General features: G+C 40.0%; 1 long non-coding RNA gene across 2 annotated transcripts in view; it reads right to left on the bottom strand.

The window, feature by feature from the left end:
* The window catches only part of LOC149474313 (uncharacterized), a 157,867-nt gene extending 146,812 nt beyond the window's left edge, over positions 1–11,055 (bottom strand). Inside the window, exons 1-2 of one of the 2 annotated variants that reach the window (XR_016306302.1) lie at positions 10,757–11,055; positions 5,297–5,462 (exon numbers count right to left, since the gene is read on the bottom strand). This is a non-coding gene — a long non-coding RNA (uncharacterized LOC149474313). The remainder of the gene's footprint in view (positions 1–5,296; positions 5,463–10,756) is intronic. The other variant, XR_016306310.1, reaches the window with a different exon arrangement.
* Positions 11,056–19,229: the final 8,174 nt, after the last annotated feature.

Consider the following 19,229-nt stretch of genomic DNA (forward strand, 5'->3'; position numbering starts at 1 on the left):
GTGACACTTTTTTCTGGTTTCACCAGTGTTCTCCTTTATCTACGCAAGTTTAACAATTTTAGCAAAGCACTTTTAATTTCTGTTTCAATAAATATATGAAAAACAGACCTATGAAATCATTCCATAGCAGCAAAATACAGCACAATAGGAAGTGCTAAAAACTGCAGTCTATAAATAGATCGCTTATATGTCTTGATCTTCTTTACAATCTTGGGGATAAAGGATGTCATCACAGAGTTTTCATAAGGCTTTAAAGCTTTTAGTAAAACATCTGATTCAACAAATGTACAAAGCTCCTCTCATGCATGTAAATACAAATTCAAATAGCTTTAACTATATGCAAATATGATGAGCTATATTCAAATAAAATGCACACAACTTGTGAGACAGTATAAAATCGAGATAAACAGTTGCTGCTATCACAAAGTAGAAAACTGGCACAAATGTTTATCTACTACAGCACACCTACTAATCATTTTGTATGAAAGTTTTATTTTCTGAAGTTATGTTTTCTGTAGCTCTCTGTGTGGTAAGGTACAATGTAGCAAAGAAAATGTATCGTAAGAAAATGTCAAAACAAAGAACTCCACTAGAATTAGTCCACTTAGTTCACAGCAACAGGTTTGCTTTCCCTATCCCTCTCCAACCTAAACTCACCTTTCTTTCACACACGCCCCATGATGTTCAGCACCGAGAGAAAATATCCAGTATTTCTGCTTATGAAAGTGCATGTGGTTTACTCCATGGGACAGTACTGAGCCAATCCGGTCTGTCACACAGAGAATCCATATCCTTGTGTAGCCATAACTCGAAACATACCAGGAATGTTTCTTTGCTGGAAACTGATAGAAGCAGAGGGGAAGTAAAAGGAAGATAAGCAGGGTTTTTTTTGGAAAGGAGAGCACAATCTCAAAGTGAATCTGTTTAATTGTCCTGCACAAGTTCACTTCAAGCCCAACTCCAGCCAAAACCTTTCTTTCTTTTTTGGAGACAGAGTGGGGAAAGGCTAGCAGCTTTTTTATGTTTTTCTCATTCTCAATTTTTATTCAAACTTTTACACACATTTATAATGTAGTATGGGATGCACATTGCAGAGTAGAAACAATAACATACACTTAGTATAAACAGATTGGATGTAGATAGAATATACGTTCTTAACAGTGAAAAGTTGACCCATAACTTTCCAGGCTTGACTGTACGTTCGTGTGTTTGCATCCAATTCAGGAAATGTTGTAAAAATTAGAGGAAAAGGCTTGAAGGTAGGGCTAAGAAGGGTGGAAATGTGGTAGGGTGATTCCTGAGGATCTGATGGAGAAACAAATAAGAGCTCGGGAGATAGGAAGTCAAATATGGTGCTTTAGGGTCTAAGGAGTGTAGATCCTGGGAGAAAGAACTTACCTATCCAAGGCTGTCATATTTTAGTGTACTTAGGTACTTTAGCTTGCAGAGTGGCTCTAATTCTGCCATGAATCACAGCGCGGGTGAGCCAACTTTTAGTTGCAATAGAAGCTTTGTTATGTTTTTATTCCTCGTTGTGCACCCATTCCCATTGTGAATATATTCCTACACTTTCTGTGCTGCTGATCACACCAAAGTGAAAACTTAACTCTTTCCCACTTTGCTACAAATAAGTACTATAATTGCCCTCTCTATTATGTTAGAGATATTCCCGTTATTTTCTCTCCTGGTGACCATACAAGAAGTATATCTAGTAGAGTCACAGATAGCAGTAAAAAACAATGTTTAACCCTTTCTTACAACAAAAACTAAAACGTTATAACAGTAGCTAAGCTTTAAAACATTCTTACTTGACTTGGTTATAGACAGGTACATGTTTCAAAAACCATCTATCTGCCTGTCATAATACTAATCAAGGAGAATCAATCTTTTTTTTCATATGTCAGATATCTTTCTATTACATGTTCAGCGTAATAATTTTCTCAGGAACTGAAAGGAATCTGTGTGCTGAAACCACCACTTGTAGTGACTATTGAAAGCCCATGTGGCAAGGTGAAAATGCAGAGTCACACTTGAAGCATGTGGCACATTCCATGTGGTGCTAAGATCCAAAGAAACAAGTGCTACAGTGATCTTAGATGGTTGGTGCCATTATTCTGTAACAGTTTGCTTGCAATAGCACCAGCACATCGTGTGTCTTCTGAATGGGATAATTTAATCAGTCATATGATAAAATAGTAAAATTTCAGAGTATGAAGCAATCCCTTCCTCAAGCAGCAGAGAATAGAAGACTATGTGCCACCCCTGCAGCTCTGCCACCCTAGGCTACAGCCTACATTGCCTATGCAGGTATCAAGTCCTATCCATAAGGCTGCATTCATCCCTAGACATTTAGATAATCTATGCAGAAACATGCCACATTTTTGCATGTATGTGTATGTGTTTTTCTCACACGCATAGGGCAGTCCAGTGATTTAAATGGGCTGCACTATGCATGATAAATGCACCAAAGTAGCTCATGTAGCTTTTTTGATTGCTGAGCTTTGCACATATTTAACTGTGAATTTTGACGCATTTGTCAAATGTTTATCCATGTGGAAAAACATTTCTGAGGTGCCATTAACAATAACTGGTACCACAAGCGAAACGTGGTTTTTTACGGGTTTTGTAAATGTGTGCAAAAATACACAATTTTGCAGATGTACATGAAATACTGTGTAAATGTGACCCAACACCCATTGTTGACACCCAAAACTACACTCTGATACCATCTGCAGAAGCAAAGCAAAAGCAGTTGCATAAGGGGCTGTAAATAAAGGAACATTTAAAAACTAAAGAAACTGCAAAGTGTTTAGTTAGTTTTCGAAGTAATGTAGTCGGAAAACTATAATTCATACTGACAAGCTGAGCTTTTCTTCAGAAATCTTTTTTAAAACATGCCTTTTGCATTTAACAATAAATTCCCAAAGCATGTAGACCTGGATTACAGGGGAAAAATCAAGGGTGAATTACCAAATGCCTTTTGATGTGGAATTTGTGATTTAACTAAACTTTCTCTAATTAAAAGTACAACTTCTAAAAAATCCTGGTTAAAAGATCACTTTCATGGAAATGTCGTATTAAAATATTAAGCATGAAAATACACAGACTTCAAAGATAGCCACCTGTTGTGACCCGTTCCAGAAGACTTTGTCTGCCAGGTATCACAGCTCCTAACAGCTGGTAAGAAAATAAGAAAACCTTTGAATTGGTTCAGATCATTTGACACCACTGAAATTACTATAGACTATAAAAGAATTAAGGTGTTTTTTTTATATTAGTTTTTGATAGCTTGGGAAGGATTAGAACCTCTGACAGGTAAGTTCAGGTTAAGGATTAAAGCTGAACTCCAGCTAGAAAAAGGAAAATAAGGAGGTGCAGACCTCGTGCTGTGGGGTTGTTCCTCTGACATACACAATTTCATAAACCGGCTATACTCACCTTTTCTGATGTTATTGTGATTGTGCTTTCCAAATTTGATTTGTTTTTGATGACTTGGGTTTACTTACTGCCCTCTCTTATACTTCCTCACTTATATACGCAATTCTTTACACTGTTACCTTGTGCTGTATACAACTATTGAAAACATGAATAAACATCTGTGCAAAACAATTCTGTGTAATTATTTTTTTGTTACGTTTTTCCCTTTTGTGTTTTAATGTAGAATTCCTTCAGAAGCTTCTGCTTGATGTATTTTTGTAGATCTTTGAAAAACTAGGACTCTCTAACAAGTAAATATGAGGTCTTAACCACTGGCTGACTGACCATTTGGAAACTCGGGAACTGCCCTAGGGCCCGGGGTCAGTAGGGGGCCCCATGAGATGCCCCTGGTACCTTTTTCATAGGTTTTTTTGAGTTTGGGCAAGGACACAGGGGCCCCATGATCCCCTATTGCCCGGGGGCCCCATGAGTTGTCAGACCGCCCCTGGTCTTAACAAGAAAGCTGAGGACAAGGGCCACCTGAAACTTCCAGCTAGCTCTTCAAGGTGGTGGGCAGCCAACTTCTAAAAAGGTAATTTAAGCACAGGGCAAATGCAATCACCCTCTCTGTATAACGACACAATAATTTTCCCCTACCCTGTGAAGCGGGACACCCCTGCCTTGTAGATTCAGACTGGATCTCACTGTCAGGAACTGGAACACTCACTATAGCACCCATAATCAGATCTATGTCTGTAGTGCTAGGTGGAATATGAATGCAAGAATATTATTTCCTCTCACTGACCACTGACACAAGAAGATCCTTCCACCCTCTGAGCACCAATGTTGGGAGATTTTTCTTCTTACTATCCAGCAATGTAAAAAGCATTCTGTATGCTTTGCCATTTATTGCATACTCCTGGCCACTGCACCTTATATGCTATGTTGTATGTTACATAGTCATGGATCTTGCACTCTATGAACTGTCGTACACACCACCTTCCTAACCCATGAACTGTATGTAAAAAATGTTTTCTGTTAAATAGTCCTGGCTTCTGCACCATATATTGTATGTCATGTTTTATGTTATTCAGTCTTGACCACTGCTGTATATAGCATATTGTAAATGACATACTCCTAGCATAGTATATGCTATATTATATGTTACATACTTCTGACAGCAGTACTCTGTAACCTGTGCTGTACTTTACATACTCCTGAGCACTGTGTTTATTTTTTCAACAGTTGATAATTGCAAAGTAGTTTCTAACAATTTTTTTTTTGGCACACAAAGCAGCACTTTGTCTTTTTTCAGCCAAGTGCATCACATGCACAGTGATGTTACGCTGTCATTGCCACTTCTTCCAGCATTGCCAGCCACCCTTATTCCTTACATCATCCAACAGTCTTTCGTACAGTTTCTCCTCTTAGATGTACAGCAGGAGGACTGAGAATTGAGAGCTAATTTATTGCCCTGTGACTTGGAATAGTTACAACAGGGCACTGAGTCTTTGTAACCTATACTCTAACCCACATGCTCCAAATCACAGAGTAATAGATAGAATGAAAGTACTCCTAATATTAATCTAAATTTTGTTACCTTGTTTACAATAATTCCCAAATCAAATGGCAATAAATCACTGTAATTTAGACTCTAACCCACATGACCCAAGGTACTTGACTTGACTGTGCTTCACAATAGGAGACAGGAGGGAGTGCACAGCAAATTTCACATAAGGCACCATTTCAGGCCAGCCCTGTTGACTATGTGAAGTACTGGTTAATAATATTTTAAAGAGGAACTTCACCTGGCAATTAAAAGATACAAGTCAGCATCTACAATAAGGCAGCCACTGCCTTTTGAAAAACACAAACTTACCAGTCCATGAAGTCCACACATGTCTTCCTAGCACCTGAAGTCTCTGCATCTTTTTTTTCCCATGCTGCCATCTTAGATTCGCTGTGCAAGGTGGATGGATTGCAGGGAGGTAGATGTGTGAGGTGTGTCTCAGGAGGCTGCGGGTGGGCTGAGCGCTCAACCTCACCTATGTCAGAAAAAAAGTTAGTTAGAGAGAACATCGCTAAAAATGTTGTAATTTCCCCCCAAAAAATACATTTGTGATTGAGTAACAGGCAGTGGGGAGGCTGAGAGTTATATAACTTTTATTTTCGTGAAAAGGTGTGCTTTAAGACAGTATTATTGAAGTAAATTGACTTAACCACACTTTTCTTTTTCTTCTTGAGTGCAGGGACCCTGCCTTAAAGCAGGCTATACATTTATTTTTTTGTTATTATTGTTCAGTTTGCAGGTGCGGATGAATGTCCTGATCTCCTCTCCTTCAATCACAGGGCACTGTGCACTTGTAACACCCTCTAGATTAACTAGGTTTGTTGTTTCCTCTTAGACAGAGGCAGAGTAGCAGCCTGGGATGAGTCAGCCTGGGAGTGAGGTAGGAGTTCACCTCAGAATGGGCTGGGAGGTTTTACAGGTCAGGGCTTCTGGAGCCCTCCCACCTTTCAAGAAACTGGAGAACTTTCTGGAAAAGGGGTGGAGGACACCCAGATCTGTATGTTTGAGGGACCTTGGCCAATCCTCTAGCAGTAGGCTGGGCATGGTGACCAGGGCAACCCTCAAATATGACAGAGCCTGGGGAGAGAGGGGAGTCGGGTGGAAGATAGACTGAGAGGAAGGCTTAAGTGTGGAGCCTGGGAGGGAGCCCCAGGAAGGGGAGCCTACCTATGGGCTGGTTGCTGGACAGGAGGATCTCCACTGTCCAAAGTCTCCTAGGAAGGACATCCTGGGCAGCAGGGAAGGAGCGAGCCCAGCAAAAGGCCTGAAAGGAGCTACCAACCTGCCACACTGAGAGAACAGTGTAAGCACTCCTACACCTCCCAGCCAGATAAGGGGAGAGGGCGGTCATGTGCAATACCCAACTAGTCCTCATCCGGGACTGCTTAATTGCAAGCTTCTGGGACCTCTTGCTCAGGGATACCCCCAGTACAGCTGGTGGAAGAGGAGGATTCATCCGAGGTTTGAAGAGGTGCACCCAGAAGTCTATTTTTTTTTTGCTATCCCACATTTTGTACATAGTTCCTAAACCCGTTGTGATCTGAGCACTTTATCTAGAACTGTAACTCTCAGAGCTGGATATTTCATACAGACTGCACTGTACAAGGGGTGGATGAAGGTCAGAGTTGTACAGAACGCTGTACCCTAGACAAATGGAACACACTTCATTAGTGTTCATGTTTTCGGTCAGAGTTCAGCACGTCTCCGTCCACCTATTCACCCTGTGATTTGCCACAGCAGGAGTTTGTCAGCAGATCCTGGCCAATTATTCATGCCCAGGACCTGCTGATCAGCTCTGTGAAATCACAACCCAGAGCTCTATGTTAACAAACAACACAGGCCTCTAAACAGAGGGAAAATTTGATCTGTAGTAAAAAGCAGCACACTTTACACTCATTGTTAGGCACACAATTAGCCCTTTGATTGCCCCTATTCTTCCCACCCAATGTCATTAGTACAGTGATAGTGCATATTATTAGCACTGATCACTGTATTAGTGTTACTGGAGATGTAAGTGGTAGTTAGCTCTCACAAAGTGTCAGATTACCCGCTGTAGTATTACAGTCCCACTATAAGTTGCTGATCGCCGCCATTACTAGTATTTAAAAAAATAATTAATTAAAAATTCCCATTACAAAAATTTTTATTTTTTTTTTACCAAAAACATGTAGCAGAATACATTTTGGCTAAAATGTATGAAAATGTATGAAGGATTATAAAGAATGTAGTTTTTTTTATTGAATATGTTTTATAGCAGAAAGCCAAAAATATTTTTTTTTTCAAAATTCTTCATAATTTTTTATGTAATAAAAAAAATTTCAAAACCAGTGGTGATAAAATACAACCAAAAAATCTCTATTTGTCAGAAAAAATTATATAAATTTAATTTGGGTACTGTGATGCATGACCGTGCAATTACCAAGTAAAGTAGCACAGTGCTGAATAGCAAAAAATGGCCTGGTCAAGAAGGGGGTAAAATCTTCCAGAGCTGAAGTGGTTAAGGTAAAAAGCTCCCCACTACTAGCACCCCCTCCATTCCTAAACGCTTACCTGACTCACTGATCCAGCGCAGCACCGCTACTTCACCTCCTGGTCTCACAAGCAGAAGACACAAGTAGCAGCAGGAACCATAGGCTCATGTGAGTGTTAAACTCCTGTGAGGAGGGAGCAAGGTTTTGACTTACCAGTGCGGTTTGTGTGTGTCTGGCTCAGGATCATGCCCGCATGGGTGCCTCCTCAGCACACGGCTTGCTGAGGGGGCACCTGGAAAATGAGCAGACTGCAGCAGCAGGGGACTGCAGAAGAAGAGGTAGGAGACCACTGTGCAACTTTTTTTTATTTCAGAGCAACAAAAATCCTATACAATAATTTTAAGTATATTGTTGAAAGCGGTTTGTAACATATTTTTGTAAAAAAAAAAAAAAAGTTGATTTGGTCATAAATCTAGTGAGATGGTAACTTCCTCTGCTTCTAGCTTGTTCTAATCTTTATCAGCTACATTGTTCTCAGCTATCGCTGAAGACTACAAAACCACATGAGAATGAGTGCCAGGCCTTTTCCTGTGTATCCACAGCAGAGACTCTTCCTGCTACTACCCTATGGAGCAGGCCGGGGGCTTCCTTCAGCTTCCTACCTTGACTACCAGACTCTTCTTACCTCACTCTGAGGGAGGTGCAATTCCAAGGCAAATGCAAACAGCCATGTGCACTAATTATGTGAACTCCAATACCAAAAATAAATTCTAATTATCGTTTAAACACAAAATACAATATGTGTAAACTATAAATTCATCCATATGTTACACAAACCCTGGTCGCCAAGAAATCTCTTCCTTCCCAGGGAGCCCAGAAATGAATCGTTGCTCAGTGTCCAAATTTAAACATAAGTGTTCAGGCTTATATTGTCAATGGGTAAGTTCTTATTTCTTGGGTTTCTACCATTGACCTCTCAGTGATCAATTCCGATATCTTCACAGTGATGTACTCCTCTTCCTCTTTACCCCTCAAAAATATCAAATAAACCGCACATGTGCATTATCTCTTTACACATAAAATGCCCTTAGTCATCCTTTGACAAAGTCGTAATGATGAAACTTATCAGAAAGTGACGTTAGACACTGGCCGGAAGTTCAGCGGAGTCCATTTTGGTTGAGATCCGTTTCAGAAATTGTATACCAACGCTGATGTACATCTTTTTACTTGTAAGCGCTTTTTACATTCATTAAATTCAATTGTTTGGTTTGCTATGCGATGGCTGTCTATTGTGCTTTGGTGTACATACCAATATAGAGATGGAATTGTCAAGAACGATGATGGTTTGAAATGTCGCAAAGAGTTTATCTATTCAAGGCTTTATCCATATGCACTTTGGTAAGCTGCATGAGTCGTAAGGTGGTGGGTCACCATATTGTTTCACAGAGATTGGTGGTCACTTGTTTGGGTTTAGGGTGCACAGAGTGGCACTATATGATGTTCATTTGTTTAAATTACTACACTATATGAATCTCGTTTTTTCGGAGGGTCATTTATCAAATATGAGGATGAATGTTGAAGAAGGAATTCATTGGATTGATCTCCCTTTACAATGCAAACTATTTTGATTAGAGGGTAAGAGTAAGAATTACAGATATAACATGTTGGCACTTGGTGAAGTTTTTGGCACTTTTATGTGAGTGTAATTTGGAAAAAAATGTTTTTATCTTTAAAGAGATAATGCACTATGTGCGGTTTATTTGATATTTTTGAGGGGTAAAGAGGAAGAGGAGTACATCACTGTGAAGATATAGCAATTGAGCACTGAGAGATCCATAGTGGAAACCCAAGAAATAAGAACTTACCCATTGACATTATAAGCCTAAGGACTTATGTTTAAATGTAGACGCTGAGCAACGATTCATTCATGTGCACTAATTGCTTATGCGTCTCAACTGAGTGTCTCAAAAACGGTCACCTACTGACCCTTCATAGAAAATGCCCCTTGGCAGTCCTGTTATTGCAATTTCTTCATTCATCGTTGTATATCGTATTGTGTTATATGCATATCTCTTTGCACTCTGACTTTGTTGGCATTGTCAGTTTCTACTCTGCAATCTACTCAGTAAGGTTCTAGTTAAAGCCACCCTCTGTCTGATAATACAGGTGATCACAAATCCTGTTACACTACACTTGGCATCTATGAAGATAATTCATTCAAAAATGATGGAAGTGGTGCAACGCAGTGATACTCTGCAGGGAGGCAGGCAGCCCTGCAATGATGACCTGCTTGTTTCTGGCAGAATTCCTGCCACAACAACTACCCTAGTACACATGTCAGACCAGGACTTGAATGATCAGATCATGATATTGCAGTGTCTGATCCGATCATATGGGATTCTGCCCACTCAGCAGGCAAGACAAGCCATTGACACTTTGTAAAGGGGGAAGCAAGAAGAGTAATCCTGCATCTCGCTGCATAAGATCAGGATTCACTTGATAAGATAGTTAACCTAGAAGCAGTGTATAGCAAAACAGCACAACATTAGGGGACCTTAGGGCCCACATATCCATAGGAAGCAGAAATTAAAACCACCCACTGCCTGACCATTTGGCCAGATATGAATGCTGTTACACTACAGCCTAGTAGTTTAGATTTTAGTTATAGGGTTAAGATCTACATTGTACTTTATCCTCTATTTTTCTGCATACCCACCTCATTCTGTGGCAGAAACCTCTTCAGAATCACGTAGTACTAAGACACCAGCACTAGAAGAAACTGCTTCAACATGTACATTATATCATATGTATATGAACTAATATAATACCTATTAACTCCTGTCATTATTCTAATATTAATTTCTAGATATAACTGTGAGCTAAAAGTACGACCCTAATGATTCCCCATAGGCAGAATACACAGATGATGTGCATAGAACTGTGTAGCCACAATGTAATTTAAAAAAGCTAAGGGGGAGATGGGTTTATCTCAGTAGATCATAGTCAGTAGAGGACACTTAAAGCCCTGACACATACTTGAACAACACGCAGAAGCTCTCAATGCAGCTAAGCAGTTACTGCATAGAATTGTAGGCACTGTGCTAAACCAGAGCCCAGGGGAACATAGCTGAACCGGGCCATGTATCTCAATACTGATCCAATCTACAGCTTTGAATCAGCACAGTAAAAAAGTGCTGCATTGCACTGGGAACACCACAGGGATAGCAGGGGTTAAGATCCACAGCAGTTCTTGCAGACATGCTTTGAAACACATAATGGAAGATGGACTTTGGCTCACCTTTTCCTGTGTGGTTATCATCACAGCTGAGGCAAGATTTCTGTCTGTGTATGTTCTGCAGCTACTGTACTGCATCTGTCCTGTAAAGAAAACATTAATTATTATTCAAGGTCTGAGCACTGATATTGGTTGATAACGGGAAAGACAGAAGGTGGCGATTAAATTTGCTATTGATCATCATCAGTCTTCTAAAGCGTCAATATAATAAGAAACCCTCTGTGTAAAGAACAAAACACATCAAATCTTGAGAGCCTTGCCCATTCTTCAGTAGCTGTATCAGACATGTTACATTGAACCATTTAACAGTACATGTATAGACTTGGGACTATTCGAAGGGATCTGCTATCCAACACTACCACCTGCTGCGAAAACTGGCAAATAGCAATTTTCAAAAATGGACTAAATTGCTAAGATTGAACATGTGCTTCAAATTAGTAATTAGGTATCAGGGAAATATATGCATTTTCTTAATTGATCTTTTCCCAGATGTGATGTTTTAAAGGGTGCATACATTAATGGATAGTTTTATGATTATTCCTTTATTGACTTTTAGACTGAGCCAGTTTGGTCACTTCGTGTCCAAATGGCACATTACATTCTGGTGGCTAAAATTCTACAAAAAAAACAAATGTATATGGAAACTAAACCACTGTGTAGACAGTATAGCCCTGGACAAAAGCTTTGAGAATGACACAATTAATAATTTTCACAAAGTCTGCTGCTTCAGTGTTTTAGATCTTTTTGTCGATGTTACTATGGTATACAGAAGTATAATTACAAGCATTTCATAAGCATCAAAGGCTTTTATTGACAATTACATCAAGTTTATGCAAAGAGTCAATATTTGCAGTGTTGACCCTTCTTTTTCAAGACCTCTACAATTTGCCCTGGCATGCTGTCAATCAACTCCTGTGCCACATCCTTACTGATGGCAGCCCATTCTTGCATGATAAATGCTTGGAGTTTGTCAGAATTTGTGAGGTTATTTTCTGTTCACCCACCTCTTGAGGATTGATCTCAAGTTCTCAATGGGATTAAGTACTGGGGAGTTTCCTGGCCATGGACTCAAAATGTCAGTGTTTTGTTCCCCAAGCCACTTAGTTATCACTTTTGCTTATGGCAAGGTGCTCCATCACGCTGGAAGAGGCATTGTTCATCTGCAAATTGTTCTTGGATGGTTGAGAGAAGTTGCTTTCAGAGGACGTTTTTGTACCATTCTTTATTCATGGCTGTGTTCTTAAGCAAAATTTTGAGTGAGCCCACTCCCTTGGCTGAGAAGCAACCCTGCACATGGATAGTCTCAGGATGCTTTACTATTGGCATAACACAGGACTGATGGTAGTGCTCACCTTTTCTTCCGGATGTCCTGAACAAAGCAAGTAAATATGACATTTGTAATGTTTTAAAAATAATAACTTTACCTTTACAATCACTTTAAGGGTGCACTCATACTAGGGGGTATATACCTTGCCTAAACACACTTTAACCACTAAAGTCTAGTCAATTTGAGCATGAACCACAGACATGGTTCAGCATACCATGTCCTGACCTGCTTGAAAGAGGTGGTCTGGGGTATGGTTCAGTTGTGTTCTGGCACAGTACACTTATGTATGACCACTAAATTAGCAGCACAGTGGCTAAATGGTTAGCACTTCCGCCTAGCAGTACTAGGGTTGTTGGTTTGAATCCCAGCCACGGCACCTCCTGCCTGGAGTTTGCATGTTCTCCCTGTGCCTGTGTGGGTTTCCTCTGGGTACTCCAGTTTCCTCCCACACTCCACAGACATGCTAGCAGGTTAATTGGATCCTGTCTAAATTGGCCCTAGTATGTGTATGTATGAATGTGAGTTACAGACCGTAGATTGTATGCCCCTTGAGGGTCAGGGACTGATGTGAATGTACAATATATATGTAAAGCGCTGCGTAAAATTGATGGTGCTATATAAGTATCTGAAATAAATTATGCCCAAGCACAGAGCTTTCTTGGTTTACTGAACACTCACAGTGCACAAAAGCAGGGAACAATGTGGTCTGGCTGATAGAGGTGATGATAATGTGAGTGCAGACCAGCGGTGGAATAGGGACAATCATGCTTGAGTATGGTGCAAAGGCAACTGTGCCAAGTATGAGTACACCCTAAAAAATTGGAGTGGTTTCAGTATTTCAGGATAAGCAGTGCTGCAGGATACCATTACAATGGGGCTGTTTCTATTTTTACGCGCAATATTGTGAGTTCACATCTGAATGTTTTAGATGTGGTGGGGAGGCATTTAAAAGATGTTCTCTTACTGCATCGTCGATACAGTTTTCAGCAAATGCACTTTAGATGGAGTTAGAAGGTAACGTGAAAAAAAAAAATCTAAAATGCACACTGCATTTTCAACACGCCTAAGATCTTCAAATATAAACAGGCTCTGAAGCTGCTCTGGTGTTCACTGTCCTAGGAACAGACACTGAGAGGAGGAAAGCCTACATTGTGGGTTGACACATGTAAGAAGTGAACAGTTCCTCTCAATTGGGTCAAAAAGCTGAGACAAGACTACGGCAAGTGCAGATATGGCAATTACCTTTGGGCCCAAGAGATGAAGGGGCCCTGTCACGACTGTTTGTTCCTTTGCTAACCAACGATGTGCTTGTAAAGAGTTGACAAGTGTTTTTTGCATGTGTACATGACTACCAGGTCTAATAAGGCTTCCCTTTGACAAGGAGTGGGAGTCTCATGAGGGTGAAATCTGAGGAAGTGGATATATTCAAAGAAGTACAGAGTTGTAGGACTGTGTTAGTAAGTCTACAAAGTGGTCACCTAGAAGATTACATTTACTGTCTGTGAGGGAGAAGAGTCAGCAACTGCTGATTATTAGGAAGGTCATTGGGACCTATGTAATATGCAGGGATTGACTATTCAGCAGGACAGAATACAGGATAATTATCCTGCACAGTTGCCTGGGAGTGATATTACTTTCAATGCAGGTACTAGTGTAGCTCACAAACATATCCTGATATGTAAGTAGGTAGATGATTGCCACCCTATCATTATAACTTTTTTATTCTGGTTATTTTTCTATATTCTTTAAAGCATTGCTGTATAATAAAAATAACAAATAAGTATACTGTAATTTGTTTTTATTTTGCATACAAATGTTACAGAGAAAACCATTACCAGACTTTAAATCCGTAATGCAGGGTACCATTTTTTAAAAACTGCAGTGCTAATTATAATCCTTTTTTTTTCTGCTTCTGCCTAACCATTTTTCATTCACGTTTACTAATTTAGCAAAATGTCCTCTTGTGTTTCCAAAGCAACAACAGACTAACCAGCGGTAATATCTCTCCACGGTGCTACTGATACATGTTATTGGCTTCCTTGTTTTGGGGAGAGGCAAAATTCACAGCCATGTTCAAATTTCTAAAATGATTGCGTTATGGAAGATTTAATTTTTCTAACAAAAGCCAGCTATACAAGAAAAGATTGCTTAAATGTATTTGACCTTCTAAATTGAATACTTTCAAAGTAGAAAATTAGGTAATAAAATGAATGAACTGTGAGAGTAGGGAAGAGAGCAAGTAAGGCTACATCACATCATGTGTATAATGCTCTTTCTCCATAATTACAGTTTCTAGTCTATAATATGCCTTCAGTACAGATATGCATGCAGGTAGTGACAGTGCAAACAATGGTGGGGATATAAGTAAGATCATAAAGCTGAACACCAGGAAAACAGATACAGTCATGGCCGAAATTGTTGGCACCCTTGATATTTTTCCTGAAAATCAAGTATTTCACACAAAAAAGGTATTGCATTAACACATGTTTTGCTATACACATGTTTATTCCCTTTGTATGTATTGGAACAAATATAAAACAGAGGCAGAAAAGCAAATATGACATAATGTCACACAAAACCCCAAAAATGGGCTGGACAAAAGTATTGGCACCCTTAACTTAATATTTGGTTGCACACCCTTTGGAAAACATAACTGAAATCAGTCGCTTCCTATAACCATCAATAAGCTTCTGACACCTCTCACCCGGAATTTTGGACCACTCTTCCTTTGCAAACAGCTCCAGGTCTCTCTTATTGGAAGGACACCTTTTCCCAACAGCAATTTTAAGATCTCTCCACAGGTGTTCAATGGGATTTAGATCTGGGCTCATTGCTGGCCACTTCAGAACTCTCCAGCGCTTCTTTGCCATCCATTTCTGAGTGCTTTTTGACGTATGTTTGGGGTCATTGTCCTGCTGGAAGACCCAGGATCTTGGACGCAAACCCAGCTTTCTGACACTGGGCCCTACAGTGCGACCCAAAATCCTTTGGTAATCCTCAGATTTCATGATGCCTTGCACACAGTCAAGGCACCCAGTGCCAGAGGCAGCAAAACAACCCCAAAACATCATTGAACCTCCACCATATTTTACCGTAGGTACTGTGTTTTGTTCTTTGTAGGCCTCATTCCGTTTTCGGTAAACAGTAGAATGATGTGCTTTACCGAAAAGCTCTATCTTGGTCTCATCTGTCCACAAGACGTTTTCCCAGAAGGCTTTTGGCTTACTCAAGTACATTTTGGCAAACTGTAGTCTTGCTTTTTTATGTCTCTGTGTCAGCAGTGGGGTCCTCCTGGGTCTCCTGCCATAGCGTTTCATTTCATTTAAATGTCGACGGATAGTTCGCGCTGACACTGATGCTCCCTGAGCCTGCAGGACAGCTTGAATGTCTTTGGAACATGTTTGGGGCTGCTTATCCACCATCCGGACTATTCTGCGTTGCAATCTTTCATCAATTTTCCTCATCCGTCCACGACCAGGGAGATTAGCTACAGTGCCATGGGTTGCAAACTTCTTGATAATGTTGCGCACTGTGGACAAAGGCAAATCTAGTTCTCTGGAGATGGACTTGTAACCTTGAGATTGTTGATATTTTGCCACAATTTTGGTTCTCAGGTCCTCAGACAGTTCTCGTCTCCTCTTTCTGTTGTCCATGCTTAGTGTGGCACAGACAGACACACAATGCAAAGGTTAAGTGAACGTCTCTCCTTTTTATCTGCTTTCAGGTGTGATTTCTATATTGCCCACACCTGTTACTTGCCCCAGGTGAGTTTACAGGAGCATCACATGCTTGTAACATTCTTATTTATCCGCAGTTGTGAAAGGGTGCCAATACTTTTGTCCAGCCCATTTTTGGAGGTTTGTGTGACATTATGTCGAATTTGCTTTCTTTCCTCCCTTTTTTTGTTTTGTCCCAATACACACAAAGGGAATAAACATGTGTATAGCAAAACATGTGTTAATGCAATACGTTTCGTGAGAAATACATGATTTCCTGGAGAAATATCAAGAGTGCCAACAATTTCGGCCATGACTGTAAATACCATTTGAAATACCTGTATGTGAACTCTTTTAGCTGTGGATAGAATGCTACCTTTGTGATTCATACTCCTCTGCCTGACAGCACAGCCATGAGGGAGACACCACTTTCTCTGTTTGAGTTTAAGAGGTTGCAAAGGCTCAAGGTGTTTTACCTTCATGCATTGTATCCATGAAGGTAAAAAACCTTCTGTGTGCAGCAGAGCCCCCAGCCCCTTCATTACTTATCTGAGCCTCATCCAGGGGCAGACTGAAAACTCATGGGGCCCCCGAGCAATAGGGGATCATGGGGCCCATGTGTCTTTGCCCAAACTCAAAAAACCCTATGAAAAAGGTACCAGGGGCATCTCATGGGGCCTCCTTCTCACCCCGGGCCCTCGGGCAGTGCCTGAGTTTCCAAATGGTCAGTCCGCACCTGGCCTCATCATGATCCAGCGATGTGCACAACAGCCTTGGCTGTCTCGTGTCTCTGCCTCCTCATTGGCTGAGATAGCAAGTGGGAGCCATTGGCTCTCGCTGCTGCCAATCACATCTAGTCAGCCAATGAGGAGAGATGGGGCATGGCCAGTATGCAACTCTATATGCGAATGGACATATGGAGCAGTGGGTGCCCCCATAGAAAACTTCTTGCTGTGGGGGCACCCCACAGGATGGAGGAGCCAGGAGAGCCTGTGGGGGACCTGAGAAGAGGAGGATCCAGACTGCTCTGAGCAAAACCACTGCACACAGTAGGAAAGTATAGACATCTTTGTTATTTTCCAAAAATAAAAAAATTAACCTTTAGAATTGCTTTAAGGAATATAGTGGTGTCACTTTCCCACCCACATCTGCTGACTGAATGGGGAAGAAGCTTCAACACATTGATAAATCATCAGTTCAGTACCTGTGTTCTCACTGCCTGTCAGCACTTGTGTATGTAACAGAGCCCGATTGGCTTCTAATGATGCCCCTCCTTCTCCCAGTTTGAGTGCAGCTGTGCAACCTTTGGTTAAGGTTGATATTAACACAGGTACCTGTATTGTATGTAACTATACACTTAATTATTTTTAAAGTCATCTACAAATATATTACTTAACCACTTACTGTCCGGACACTTTTACCCCCTTCCTGCCCAGGGCAATTTTCAGCTTTCGGCGCTATCACACTTTGAATGACAATTGCACGGTCATGCAATACTGTACCCATATGAAATTTTTACCATTTTTTTGAGACAGATAAAGCTTTATTTTGGTGGTATTTTTTCTGCTATGTAAATGAAAATGTCCAAACATTTTGAAAAAAAGTGTTTTTCTTATAAAATTTTGCAAATAAATAATCGTTCATCATAAATCTTGACCAAAATGTATTCCGTTATATTTTTAGTAAAAAAAAATAAGCCAAATTAGTTTATAACCAAAAATTCTAATTTTTAAACTTTTTTTTACATTTTTATTTTATTTTTTTATATTATTATTTATGTTTTTTTTTTTTACATACTGTCACCCTAGCAGTACTACTTGTGGGGGGTGATGAATATTTTTTTTTTTTGTTTTAAAGTGATTGCTTTTACACCCATATAGGATGTAAAAGCAATCATTTCTCTTTCTCTCTGTCTGCATTCTTGCAGCCATTGAGAAATACTGAGTGAGCTGTGATTGGTCACACCTTGTCACATGGTACAAGGCTGTTGTGAATAGCCTTGTACCAAGTGACTTCTGTGATCATTCACAGATTTCACACATAGTAAGCAATGATGTCACAAGTGACATCTTGCTTACTACTTTGCATGTGTCTCACTGATTGGCCAATCAGTGATCACATGATCGGGACCTCGTACAGAGGTCCCGTCCGACGATCAGTGTTTCACTGTGTCCACAGTTGATCCAGAGGAAGGCAAAAAATCATAATAAAGCATGATCCAATTTTGGGGAAAAAATTATTTCCTGATCCCTAGGAGGCAACTGGATATTCCCCGGATCAACAATGCCTGCTGTTATTACCTATAAATGTTAATATCAAATTATATTTTGTGTATTAAGGAAAGAATCCAGCTCTTTTTTTTAAATAATCTACACGTAAAAGAAATTAAATTGTGTGTTTTTTTGTACAGTATCTGCCTGAAGCCAATCCAAACGGTTTTCTTCAGACAAACATGAAAATGTTATGTTTCAAGTGGCTTGGGATTACAGCCTACTTGCTCTGTCTCTGTCATTCCCAGTCTATTATTCAGGCATCTTGCACATGGACCTAATAGCTTATTGATGTTATTATGCCATTGCATTCTTTAGCCACTTGACCATCGGAAGGTTTTACCCCTTCATGACCAAAGCATTTGTTTGCTATTCAGCACTTTGCTACTCTAATTGGCAATTGCGCGGTCACGCAACAATGTATGCAAATTAAATTTTTTTGCATTGTTTCCCACAAATAGAGCTTTCTTTTGGTGGTATTTGATCATTACTGTTTTTTTATACACGAAAAAAAGACCAAACATTTTTGAAAAAAAAACAATATTTTCTAATTCCTGTTATAAAACATTTGCAATAGAAAAAAGTTTAAAAAAATCAAATTTCTTCATAAAATGAGGCCAAAAAATGTATTCTGCTACACGTCTTCAGTAAAAAAAAAAATGAAAGTGTATATTAATTGGTTTATGCGTAAGTTAAAGTGTTTGCAAACTATGGTATTTACTGTATACTGAAATTTATGCAACTATAGATGCTTTACTGGTAAGGATGGTGATCAGTTATTTATACCGAAACTGCGATAGTGTGGATTGCAATCTGGCGCTACCTGACACTGAGTGTGAGGTACACTAACTGACTGACACTGACATTAATAGTGATACTAATACAGTGGTCAGTGCTAATACTGCATTTTTTTTACAACTCCGAAAGCATCACTTCAGTACTGATCTTGCTGTGTACACTGTCTCATAGACAGCAATGCACCTGTATTTATAGCTGTAAAAAACAAAACACTGCACGGCTACAAGCACTGTGTTTTTTTCACCTGCATGCAAGGGGCCTTTGTTATCTCAAGTGGAAACTTAAATATTTTTAGTTAACCCCTTGGCGCCGGCGCCTCCCGGCCCTTTAAGGGTTTCAGAAGCCGGGAGGCGGGGTGGGGTTTA

Source organism: Staurois parvus, unplaced genomic scaffold (genome assembly GCF_062004578.1).
Source record: "Staurois parvus isolate SC_StPar_1 unplaced genomic scaffold, SC_StPar_1.0 ptg000006l, whole genome shotgun sequence".
NCBI lineage: Eukaryota > Metazoa > Chordata > Amphibia > Anura > Ranidae > Staurois > Staurois parvus.